Source organism: Brachyhypopomus gauderio, chromosome 14 (genome assembly GCF_052324685.1).
Source record: "Brachyhypopomus gauderio isolate BG-103 chromosome 14, BGAUD_0.2, whole genome shotgun sequence".
NCBI classification, from domain to species: domain Eukaryota; kingdom Metazoa; phylum Chordata; class Actinopteri; order Gymnotiformes; family Hypopomidae; genus Brachyhypopomus; species Brachyhypopomus gauderio.
In genome coordinates this window covers 2,730,333-2,742,832 of record NC_135224.1, presented here as the reverse complement: position 1 = coordinate 2,742,832, position 12,500 = coordinate 2,730,333, and positions in this window count along the sequence as shown.

Genomic DNA, 12,500 nt, shown 5'->3' with positions numbered 1-12,500 from the left:
CGCCCTGTGCATCTTAGCCCCGCCCTGTGCCTCTAAACCCCGCCCTGTGAATCTTAGCCCCGCCCTGTGCCTCTTAGCCCCGCCCCGTGCCTCAGTATGTTTACAATATGTAGTGTGCAGTATGCAGTGTTCAGTGTGCAGTATGCAGTGTTCAGTGTGCAGCATGCGGTATGCAGTATGTTGTGTGTAGTGTTCAGTGGTGCAGTATGCAGTGTGCCATGCATAGTGTTCAGTGTTCAGTGTGCAGTGTGCCATGTGTAGTGTTCAGTATGCAGTGTGCAGTGTTCCATGTGCAGTGTTCCGTGTGCAGTGTTCAGTGTGCGGTTTTCAGTGTGCGGTGTTCCATGTGTTAATATGTGTGTGCAGTACAATTACTCTTTTAGCATTAAAGGCATGAAAAGTCCTTTGTCCTTCATCAGGTTCAGCTTCATGCACTGAAGACCACACCTCTGGAGATCACACCTCTGGAGAACACACCTCTGGAGATCACACCTCTGGAGAACACACCTCTTGAGATCACACGTCTGGGGAACAATTCTCTGGAGTACACTCCTCTGGGGAACACTCCTTTGGAGAACACACCTCTGGAGATCAAACCTCTAGAGATCACACCTCTGGAGAACACACCACTGGAGAACACATAACTGGAGAACACACCACTGGAGATCATACTTCTGGAGATAACACTTCTGGAGATCACACCTCTGGAGAACACACCTCTGGAGAACACACCTCTGGATATCACACCTCTAGAGATCACTCCTCTGGAGAACTCACCTCTGTAAAACACACCTCTAGAGATCACACGTCTGGAGAACAATTCTCTGGAGTATACTCCTCTGGGGAACACTCCTTTGGAGAACACACCTCTGGAGATCACACCTCTAGAGATCACACCTCTAGAGATCACATCTCTGGAGAACACACCACTGGAGAACACACCACTGGAGAACACACCTCTGGAGAACACACCTCTGGAGAACACAACTCTGGAGATCACATGTCTGGGGAGCATTTCTCTGAAGTACACTCGTCTGGCTCCTCTGGGGAACACTCCTTTGGAGAACACACCTCTGGAGATCACACCACTAGGGAACACACCTCTGGGGATCACACCACTGGAGATCACACTTCTGGAGATAACACTTCTGGAGATAACACTTCTGGAGATAACACTTCTGGAGATCACACCTCTGGAGAACACACCTCTGAAGAACACACCTCTGAAGAACACACCTCTGGATATCACACCTCTAGAGATCACTCCTCTGGAGAACACTCCTATGGACAGCACACCTCGTATGCACACCAGGCTTCAGATAACAGATGTCATTGTGCTGACTGAATGACCTGCTTAGAGGGCCATATCTTTGGGTCAGTGGCAGGGCAGACAGAGGAGTGTGGAGACCTGATCATAAATCAGAGGCAGTTACTTGTGTCGTTTGTCTCATCAGGGAAAACAAATGTGAGTGTGTCTGTGTGGCGGTCGTGAGCTGGAGGGCTTGGTGACTCGGCACTGCAGCCATTACTCTCAATTACTGGGTGGTTTGCTCTTCGGCTCTTTTTATTTCCGCTTGGGGAGATAATCCTGCCCCCTAATGTATTAGCCCTCCTACCACCCCCAGCAGTGAGACAGGACACAACAGCAGGGAGACAGCAGGCTCCAGCAGTGAGACAGGACACCCCAGCAGTGAGACAGCAGGCTCTAGTAGTGAGACAGGACACCCCAGCAGTGAGACAGGACACCCCAGCAGGGAGACAGCAGGCTCCAGCAGTGAGACAGGACACCCCAGCAGTGAGACAGCAGACCCCAGCAGTGAGACAGCAGACCCCAGCACTGCCACTGGAGCTCAGGGACCAAATGCTCACCTTTTAGTGCTTCTGGGACCATGCATGAGAGTACGCACACACTCCATGTCCTGTGGACGCTGGACAAGGGGACAGATAGCATCGTCTGTGCCATCTCAGCCAGACAGGGACAGGCTGTGGGAAAGTGTACCAACATCAGCTCCCCCTGCGGACCATGACACTGTAATTATGGCTCAATGAAGCTTAACTCTCTCTCTCTCTCTCTCTCTCTCTCTATCTATCTATCTATCTGTCTCTCTCTATCTCTCTCCTCTCTCAAAATCTCTCTAGGTCTCTCAAACTCTCTCTAACTTTCTTTCTCTCTCCTTTTCATTCTTCTCTGACTATCTCTCTTTCTCTCTACCGCTCTCTTCCTCTCTATCTCTTTTCTGTCTCTCAATCTCTCTGAGTCTCTAACTCTTTCTTTCAAACATTCCTTCCCCCGGTTATTCCTCTTTCTCCCTCACTCTCCTCCTCTCTGATCTTCGTCCTTCTTGATCCACTCACACACAAGCAGACGGTTGGCGCAGGTCCCCAGTGGGTCTCTGCCCTGCTGGACCTCGGCCAGGCACTGCCAGTCTGCCAGGTCCAGTCCTGTACGGACATGAACTGCATCATGGGACAGGCACCGGGCCTAACACACATTACATATCTTCCTCTGGGACACTGAGTTTCACAGCTCAGAGAGGTCAGGAACCGGGTCTTCTCAAAAACATGGCTGTTGGCACAGAGCTAGCACTGTCGTTTATTACGGAGTGGCTAAACCAAACCATGTGGAGTTGGTGATATATCTGCACGAGGCATCTCATTCTAGAAAGCAGTAACAATCACTTTAGAAATATTCCCATCTTCATGTCTGGCACCGGGTCCTCAGAAACTGTACAGTCCCATTAAAATGAAGGACGTCGAGGGGAAAGTGAGCAGAAAAAGGTCCTGATGGAAACGGGGAGTGTCTCGGAGGACAGCTAGAGATGTCAACACACTTTACATTCCTCCATCACTCTGTGGACTCACTGTGCTGTAGGTACCAAGCTCCACCTCCACCACCACAACCACAAGACTTAATTGGAGGGGTAATAACATAGGAACCGTCGCTGTAACATAGGAACTGGGGATGTTTGGTGGGTGGGGTGTGGTGGTGGAGCGGGTGGTGTGGTGGGTGGGGTGTGGTGGTGGAGGGGGTGGTGTGGGGTCTGTCAGAGTGTGAATTGATGGAGCAACCGTGGCTCACTCACGGAGACACACGTGTTCGTGCGCCCAAGACACCAGTTGCCGTGCCACGCCAAACCAGCAGGGCGGTGCCAGCCACCCTGCACACACACAGGAGAGGAGGTAAGGTGTGTGTGTGTGTGTGTGTGTGTGTGTGTTTGTGACTAGCCGACAGCTGAGTTCCTTTGGGTCTGTATTTTGCAGTGAATAAAAATGAATCAAAAGTGTTTGGAAAACCATCTCATGCAACGTTGTGCTTGTTCCAGTCCCATTTGACGGACCTTTATGTGAGCGCCATATCTCTGCACACTTGATGTGAATTCCAGCACTCGTGGGCAGGAAAGAAGTCAAACTTGTGACCAGCACACCAGACAGATTTAAGAATGTGGCTTGTGACTTGGCAGCATCACATAAGCCGGAGTCACGAATGGGGAACAGGCGCTAAACGGCATGGCACGCAGACGCAGTCCTCCAGCACTGTGACTCCGCCCTGCTTCCAAACAAACCCCTCCCTCCTCTGTGTCCTCACTAGTCCTGCAGTTAGACTCCGCCCTGCTCCCCAACAAACCCCTCCCTCCTCTGTGTCCTCACTAGTCCTGCAGTTAGACTCCGCCCTGCTCCCCAACAAACCCCTCCCTCCTCTGTGTCCTCACTAGTCCTGCAGTTAGACTCCGCCCTGCTCCCCAACAAACCCCTCCCTCCTCTGTGTCCTCACTAGTCCTGCAGTTAGACACCGCCCTGCTCCCCAACAAACCCCTCCCTCCTCTGTGTCCTCACTGGATTCCTGCAGTTACACTTCGCCCTGCTCCCCAACAAACCCCTCCCTCCTCTGTGTCCTCACTAGTCCTGCAGTTAGACTCCGCCCTGCTCCCCAACAAACCCCTCCCTCCTCTGTGTCCTCACTAGTCCTGCAGTTAGACTCCGCCCTGCTCCCCAACAAACCCCTCCCTCCTCTGTGTCCTCACTAGTCCTGCAGTTAGACACCGCCCTGCTCCCCAACAAACCCCTCCCTCCTCTGTGTCCTCACTGGATTCCTGCAGTTACACTTCGCCCTGCTCCCCAACAAACCCCTCCCTCCTCTGTGTCCTCACTAGTCCTGCAGTTAGACACCGCCCTGCTCCCCAACAAACCCCTCCCTCCTCTGTGTCCTCACTGGATTCCTGCAGTTACACTTCGCCCTGCTCCCCAACAAACCCCTCCCTCCTCTGTGTCCTCACTGGTCCTGCAGTTAGACTCCGCCCTGCTCCCCAACAAACCCCTCCCTCCTGTGTCCTCACAAGTCCTGCAGTTAGACTCCGCCCTGCTTCCAAACAAACCCCTCCCTCCTCTGTGTCCTCACTAGTCCTGCAGTTAGACTCCGCCCTGCTCCCCAACAAACCCCTCCCTCCTCTGTGTCCTCACTAGTCCTGCAGTTAGACTCCGCCCTGCTCCCCAACAAACCCCTCCCTCCTCTGTGTCCTCACTGGATTCCTGCAGTTACACTTTGCCCTGCTCCCCAACAAACCCCTCCCTCCTCTGTGTCCTCACTAAACCTGCAGTTAGACTCCGCCCTGCTCCCCAACAAACCCCTCCCTCCTCTGTGTCCTCACTCCACAACGGATTCTTCTGGGAATGTTTTTGAGCTTGAAAGAACTGACGAATGGAGTTAAGTGTTATTATTTAAATACCACTGTGTGTGTGTGTGTGTGTGTGTGTGTGTGTGTGTGTGTGTGTGTGTGTGCGCACACGTGTCGTGTGTGTGTGCACGTGTGTGTTTGTGTGCGTGTGTGTGTGTGTGTGTGTGTGTCTGTGTGTGTGCGTGCCCGCATGGTGAACAATGTTCATCTCCCTCTTGTGAGAGACATCTGTGAGCCTCATATGTGCAGATTGGTTTTCTGGCTCTGTGAGACTGTGAGGAGAATTGAGACTGTGAGGAGAATTGAGACTGGGACGAGAACTGAGACTGTGAGGAGAACTGAGACTATAAGGAGAACTGAGACTGTGAGGAGAGCTGAGACTGTGAGGAGAACTGAGACTGTGAGGAGAACCGAGACTGGCAGGAGAACCGAGACTGTGAGGAGAACCGAGACTGTGAGGAGAACCGAGACTGGCAGGAGAACCGAGACTGTGAGGAGAACCGAGACTGTGAGGAGAACTGAGACTGTGAGGAGAACCGAGATTGGCAGGAGAACTGAGACTGTGAGGAGAACCGAGACTGTGAGGAGAACCGAGACTGGCAGGAGAACTGAGACTGTGAGGAGAACCGAGACTGTGAGGAGAACTGAGACTGGGAGGAGAACTGAGACTGTGAGGAGAACTGAGACTGGAAGGAGAACCGAGACTGTGAGGAGAACTGAGGAGGAGAGCTCTGTGAGACGTCTGCAGTGGGACTGACACGCCAGTGGGAGGGGTTGGAAATGCACAACAAACATAAGTCATGCAGTCATGGGCAGTTTGTTACCTAGGCGACGCCAGCAATGACAGATGGTGTCTGTGGGTCATTGGTAACAGCCCTGACTGATTTCTGCGGGACCTCAGGTGTGTCTTGCAACCACAGGTGTGTTTCACCATTATATTTTGTCATCCCGCACATATTTGTCCTGGGTGGAAACCTGCACCAGACTGTCCGTGAGCCCGGCAGTGTGAGTGAGGACATGAAGGTGGGGGCCTGTTTGACATGGACCAGCAGGCTGTGACTCTCACTCCTGCACACTCTCACTCCTGCACACTTTCATCCCCACACACTCTCACTCCTGCAGAGAGCTCTCTAACCACAGACCCTGTGGCGTATGTCCCCAGCAGCAAACGTTACAGCAACATACCACACAGGCCACCGTAGCCGCTGTGTTTACAGAGGAACGCGATATTGCCGACCGGCCGGCGAACCTTCAGATGTGTGGAGGCAGTTTGGTGATGCTGGATCCCTGCTGAGGTCCTGCTGAATCGGCAAGAGCTGGTTGAAGAGCAGGAGGTTTGGCACAGAGCAGAAGGTGTGGCCCAGAGCAGGAGGTGTGGCTTAGAGTAGGAGGTGTGGCCCAGAGCAGGAGGTGTGGCCCAGAAAAGGAGGTGTGGCCCAGTGCAGGAGGTGTGGCCCAGAGCAGGAGGTGTGGCCCAGTGTAGGGGGTGTGGCCCAGAGCAGGAGGTGTGGCCCAGTGTAGGGGGTGTGGCCCAGTGCAGGAGGTGTGGCCCAGAGTAGGAGGTGTGGCCCAGTGCAGGAGATGTGGCCCAGTATAGGGGGTGTGGCCCAGAGCAGGAGGTGTGGCCCAGTGCAGGAGGTGTGGCCCAGTGTAGGGGGTGTGGCCCAGAGCAGGAGGTGGGGCCCAGTGCAGGAGGTGTGGCCCAGTGTAGGGGGTGTGGCCCAGAGCAGGAGGTGTGGCCCAGTGCAGGAGGTGTGGCCCAGTGTAGGGGGTGTGGCCCAGTGTAGGGGGTGTGGCCCAGTGCAGGAGGTGGGGCCCAGTGTAGGGGGTGTGGCCCAGTGCAGGAGGTGGGGCCCAGTGCTCCATCACCACGTGTGGGACAGCAGTCAACTCCACCCTGTTGTTAGAAACCACCTCCAAACTATATCAATGATGTGCTTAGTAACGCAGGTTGCTAGGTTAGGTAATACTACTGCAATGTATGCGCAACTGATCCCTCCTACGGTGCAATGTTATTCAATTAAAATATATTTGGAGCACAGCTAAGAGGACCTGAAGGGAGCCATCACACCGAGAAATCCTTCCCTGGGGTGGGACGTCAGACCCTCTGGTGGTTCTTATATGATCTTCTTTTCTAATGTTATTTATTACTGTAATTTGTAATGGATCAGTGATGATTTGTGTGACTCAAGGAGTCAGCAGATACTGGTAGCTTGTGAGAGGCTGAGATCTCTATCTTATCTACATTAGATAATTACTCATTACTAATGAATCAACACTGGCTCTCTGGAATGAATAAAAAGACAAAAAAAACCCATTAATTAAAAATAAAGCGATTAATCATAATACAAAATCCATCTGTTACTAAAGAAAAAATCTTGGCAACAAGAAATTCTGTTCCCATCATGGTGTGTTTGACAGAGTATTTCCTCAATATGACACTGTGTGCTGCTAACGGATTTCTCTATTATCTGAAAAAGAAGGTGATTAATAAACAGGAGGGAGAGCTGAGATGAGCGTGTTTCTCCTCTGGGTTCTGCGTTCCTCTCTGCAGCTGCAGGCCCAGTGTGCAGGGACGCCACGTACAACGCTGGTCCCCAGAAACAGCGCAGCCGTGGGACAGCGTTCAGAACAACACCCCCCCCACCCCACGTCCAAAACATGGAGCTGATCTGTTTAAAGTCAGTTCTCCTGCAGATATTTTGGTGACATCCTGAATATGGAATAGAAACCACTTCTTAAAAAAACTTGGAAATGTCACACGTGTCTAGAACAGTTCACTGGGTGTAAGTAACGTTATGGATGGTAGTATCCACACACACACACACGCACACACACACACACACACACACACACACACACACAATTCTCTGGAGGGGTGTGGATCATCTGGTTTTAAGTTCCACAGCTTCTGGCTTCTTGAGCTGGTGTTCCTGGTGGATGTCATCGTCGTTTGACCTCACATATCCCAGTGTTCCCTCTCAGCCCAAACGATGGTGAGATAGAGGCTGCTGATGTCAGCCTGCTCTGAAAACGGCCCAACGTTCACGAGGTTCTTCTGCTCTTCTTCCAGACGTTGTGGACTGTGCACTTTGCTTTATAAAACATGGACACATGTGCACTCGTCAGCAGACCACATGACAAAAGAGTGTCACACGGCGTGAGATTAACGGTGTTTATATATGTTTGGGTGATTATTTGAGAGGCGTTCAGAGTGGCCGTCCCAGGTCTGAGCTAGAGCATTAATCACTGTTACTCCTCACCTCACACACCCAGAGGACACACAGGGTAACATTTGTACACTGAGATGTCATAAATCCCAGCACAATGCATTTTTCAAAACCTCTCTGTTCTGTTTCTGCCAGAAACTGATTTCAACCATACTGACCCAAACTAAACCAACGTTGCCCACTGTCTGTTCTATAGTTCTCAATAACGATGGTTCTTGATGGATTTGTGGAGTTTAGAAAACCAACTTAACATGGAAAAAATTGTTAATTGAGATTTAATAAAACCTTCCAAGCCAGGGTTGAAGCTTACTGCAACGTTTGTGTGTGTGTGTGTGTGTGTTGGGGGGGGGGGGGGGGGGGGTTCTGTGCGCGTGTGTGTGCGTGTGTGTGTGTGTGTTTGTGTGTGTGTGTTGGGGGGGCTGTGTGCGTGTGTGTGTGTGTGTTTGTGAGACGGGTCTGTAGCCCTACAGATCTAGGGACACTCCTTATGTGTGTAGTGGGGGGGGGGACACAGGGGGGACGCTGTCCCCCAACTTATTTTAACAGGTGTTGCTCTTGCTGAGACTGTTATGTGTAAAGCTAGGTTTATACTTGACTAGTAATTCGCCAACCACTGGCGAGTGATCGATTGCGATATAATACTTAATTTGTGTTCAACAACTTACACTCCCCCCCCGCTCAACAACTTACACTCGCCATCCTGCCACACACAAGTCGACCCCTCACTTATTCACTTATTTTTTTAGGACTACACCACTGCTCCCTTTGTATCCCCCCCCCCCCCCCCCCCCCAACAATAGCAGGTGTCATTCAAGCTCTCAGCAATAAAAAGACAAATACAGCCACTTCCGGAAGTGAGCCGGTCCCACAGTAACCTGGGCCAGATCAGCCCAGTCCCACGGCGTTCCCAGATTGTTATTTTGTATTCTCTGAAGACACCTTACCTACGCAATGAAGGGTCAGGTGTGGAGAGTGTCCTGGGGGGCTCTCTGCTCCCCGAAGCTCCTCTTCATCTCAGATCTGGTTCAGAGAGCCAGTCAGCACTCTGCAGCCCTCCGTCACGTGATCTCAGTGCACTTACGGACAGAGTGGAGCCAAAACACACACTGGCTAATGTGTCCTGGGACCAGACGAAGACACCAGAGACAAACAGGGACAAACAGAGACAAACAGGGACAAACAGAGACAAACAGAGACAAACAGGGACAAACAGGGACAAACAGAGACAAACAGGGACAAACAGAGACAAACAGACAAACAGAGACAAACAGGGACAAACAGAGACAAACAGGGACAAACAGAGACAAACTGTAGCATCTGTAAAAGTTCTTCACAAGGCACGAACAAACCGATGTTTCAGTCAGCTTCTGTTTTACTTGTGTAACCCCAAACTAACTGTGATTTCAGCCGTAACTCTATTCTGTTTTCCTTTCACATGTCTTCAAAACTGCACGTGTACGTTTATACAAAAGAGCAATGCAGCTTCTAGATGATGACAAATCTGTTCACCCAACTCAAACGTGAAGTTATTAATTAATTAATATTTTAACCTTTGTCTGTTTCTTATTGTTAATTATAATCTGGAACATTGGAGCTTGTATTTGTCTAGTTTGGTGAGATCACCTTCATAACTGATTACATCACCCTACCATTGTTTCCAAAGAGCACCCTCAAAGCACAATACTGAAACCAATACTGAGACGGTACGGGTGACACCCTGAGCCTCCTTGCTTTGCTTTGCTTTGATTTGATGCCATTCTCACAGGCTCTTGCTGTTTGGACCTATTTAAGCGTAGCTGCTTGCCACAGGCTGACCTCGTTAAGGGGGTGTTGACCTCGTTAAGGGGGTGTGGCTGATAGTCTCCCTGTTCAAAGGGGTGAGGTGGGAAGGGTGGGAGACTGGGCCGCTCTCGCCCAAATCGTTTGCAGGTCCACATGTGCTGTGTTGGGTTTCCTCCAGGTGGGTGAAGGTGGAGCAGATAGCACGCACGGGCCGTGCTGCAGAGGGCCGAGACGGCCCCGCGTGAGGCCCCAGCTGCCTTTCATCTCACTATCACAGGAACATGCTGCCTGCAGCACTGCCTGCTCGGGCACACAGTCCGCCATCAATCATAGTTTGAGTCAGAAATGTAACTTCATCGTGATGTTGAATGTTCAGCAGGCGGCCTGGACTGTTTTCTCGTACTGTAAGTGTGACGTCTGCGGTGTGGTAGGAAAGTTCTGGAACGTTTTAACTGCTGCAACGCTCGGCCATGACCCTGAAAACTGTTGACTTGACACGAAAAGCGGCTCTCGCAAATGTCGGTCGAACGTTCAGTGTGCCGCACAGCAGGTTAGCGGCAGCGGACGGCCAGCTAGCGGACCGCCGCCGTGGCGTAAACAGCTAGCTGTGTTTACACGCCGCGTCGAGTGCCGAGATAAGCCGGTCGTGGGGAACGGACGTTGGAAGCCGACGACTCTGGCGGCTGACAGGAGACAGTGCACTGGCCCTCGGAGATCAAACACAGGCCTGTGCTCTCTGCTGCCTCCCAGGGACGAGGCTGATAAGAGCGGCAGGGTGAGGCTCTCCAGAACGTCCGAGCCCAGATAAGCAGTTTCCTCTTTTGCGAACCCCCCAGTGTGGCGTTGGGGGAAAGCGCGGCCTCGTTACACCCCAAAACCCGACCCGCCTTTCTCTTCACTCATTAAAAATGACACGTCTTGCGTTTCCTAGAACGCGAGATGCTGCTGTCAGAACCGATCTGCTTTGGCCTGCGTGCGGGAGTGAAGACAGAGCCCGAGTTTTAGAATCGGGTTCAGCTTCAGAAGGATGGGAGGAGTCTCTCTCTCTCTCTCTCTCTCTCTCTCTCTCTCTCTCTAATGGCCTTATACTCATTCTCCAGTGAGTGGTTGTTTTCCCATTCAGTCTTACTGTCTTCTTAGACTTCATGAAGAGCTGTGAATTTCATTAATAACACTGAATGTGAACTAGCATCTTTGCAGCTAATTGATAAGCTTCAGTAAAGGGCTGAATCACTGGCTTCTTGACGTGGGCTGATGACAGAAATCCACTGGCTGACCAACTGGTCTCCACTCAGTTCACCTTGATCCTGTATACTGGGATTTGACTACAACTTCAGTGTTTGAAAAACACTGGCAAAAACAACACTACATTTTCAAACACGAAACCTAATCATGTTCAGATATTCTACTGGATTGATAAATATCATAATTTAGGTCCAGCATAAGACCTTCACTTTGCAGCATTAAAAAACACCTAATATAGAAAACGTTTCTATGATTTTGATTGCTTTTCTCACTGATTTAATACACGTTTATCTCTGATTTAGTACATGTTTTCTGTGACACAAGACTGCAGGAATACACTTGAGCTGAAGCCATGTTTATAAACTTTGGTATTTTTGTCCAGCTTGGCTCGGTCTAACTGGTTCAGTCGTTTTGCTTTGCCTTAAAGATTAAAACCAGCACACTGACAAACTCCACACGGAGTAGCCAGTGATTCCCTGATAACACAGTGACTACGACACCATTGGTCTATTTACTCATTCGAGTATAGTATGTTCAAACAAGGCAACCTCGCAGGTGTTGTCCTACGGGTTGGTCAAATTGTCCAAAAGTGGATTTAAGATTTAACTTAGATCAAACGGTTACGGTTATTTGTACACGACTGACAATAGGTTCATGTCACGCTGGAGTCTACACATCAAACGAAATGCGCTACACAGAGAACTTGGACTTTTGGAAGTAGGCAGGGATGATGGCGACTTCAAGACTGAAGACAGAATTGGAATATTGGAAACAGATGTTAAGAGAATGCTTCACATAGCTCAGAGACATAAAATCTGTGATTCAAAAAGGCCTTTTCTTACAACCCTCTGCAAAGATTGCTTTGATGTTCCTCAGGCACTGTTTGGCCTATCAGTTGTTTTGGGACTGCTTTAGGGACCTCCGTGAGTTGAATCCTGTCACTGTACAGATTGTTTCCATAAATGTGTCTTAATAAGCTTTGAAGCGTTTGCACGCAGGCGGTGCGGGTATCGTTTGGGCATCTCAGAGGTCAGCCAGTCTTGGACTGAGTCAGGAGAAGAACCCATCGGACCACCCAGAGGCTCTGATATCCACCGGGTTCTGGATATCTGTGCACAGCACAGTATTGTGGCAGGCCACTGAACACACATTCCTTACTCATATTTAATTTATCAAGGCTTTTTTCCCTGTCAAATAAATCATCACGTCAGCCTTGCCGAGCACCCAACACAGTTGCTCTCCTGCTGGTTTTAATATAACGTTGTCCGTAGTAACCGGGAAAAACCTCTCCCAGATGGTTGTTTTCAGACAGGAGAAGCTACGGCTCTTGTTGTAATCTGGGAGTTGTAATGCTTTATTCGTTCCCTACTCTCCCACTGATTAAAGTTTCAAATTTCTTTATTGTCGCTGCTTACGTTTCTTTTTGTGAAGGTTCCATGCCATCTAAATCAGTTTTTTTTAAGACCATTAAAAGCTCATCCTGATTCTAATTCAGATTCTAATGTAGATTCTAGTTTTGAAGGTGATTCACGTCCTTGCTTGTTTGGTGAGGACTTCCCTGCCCACAATT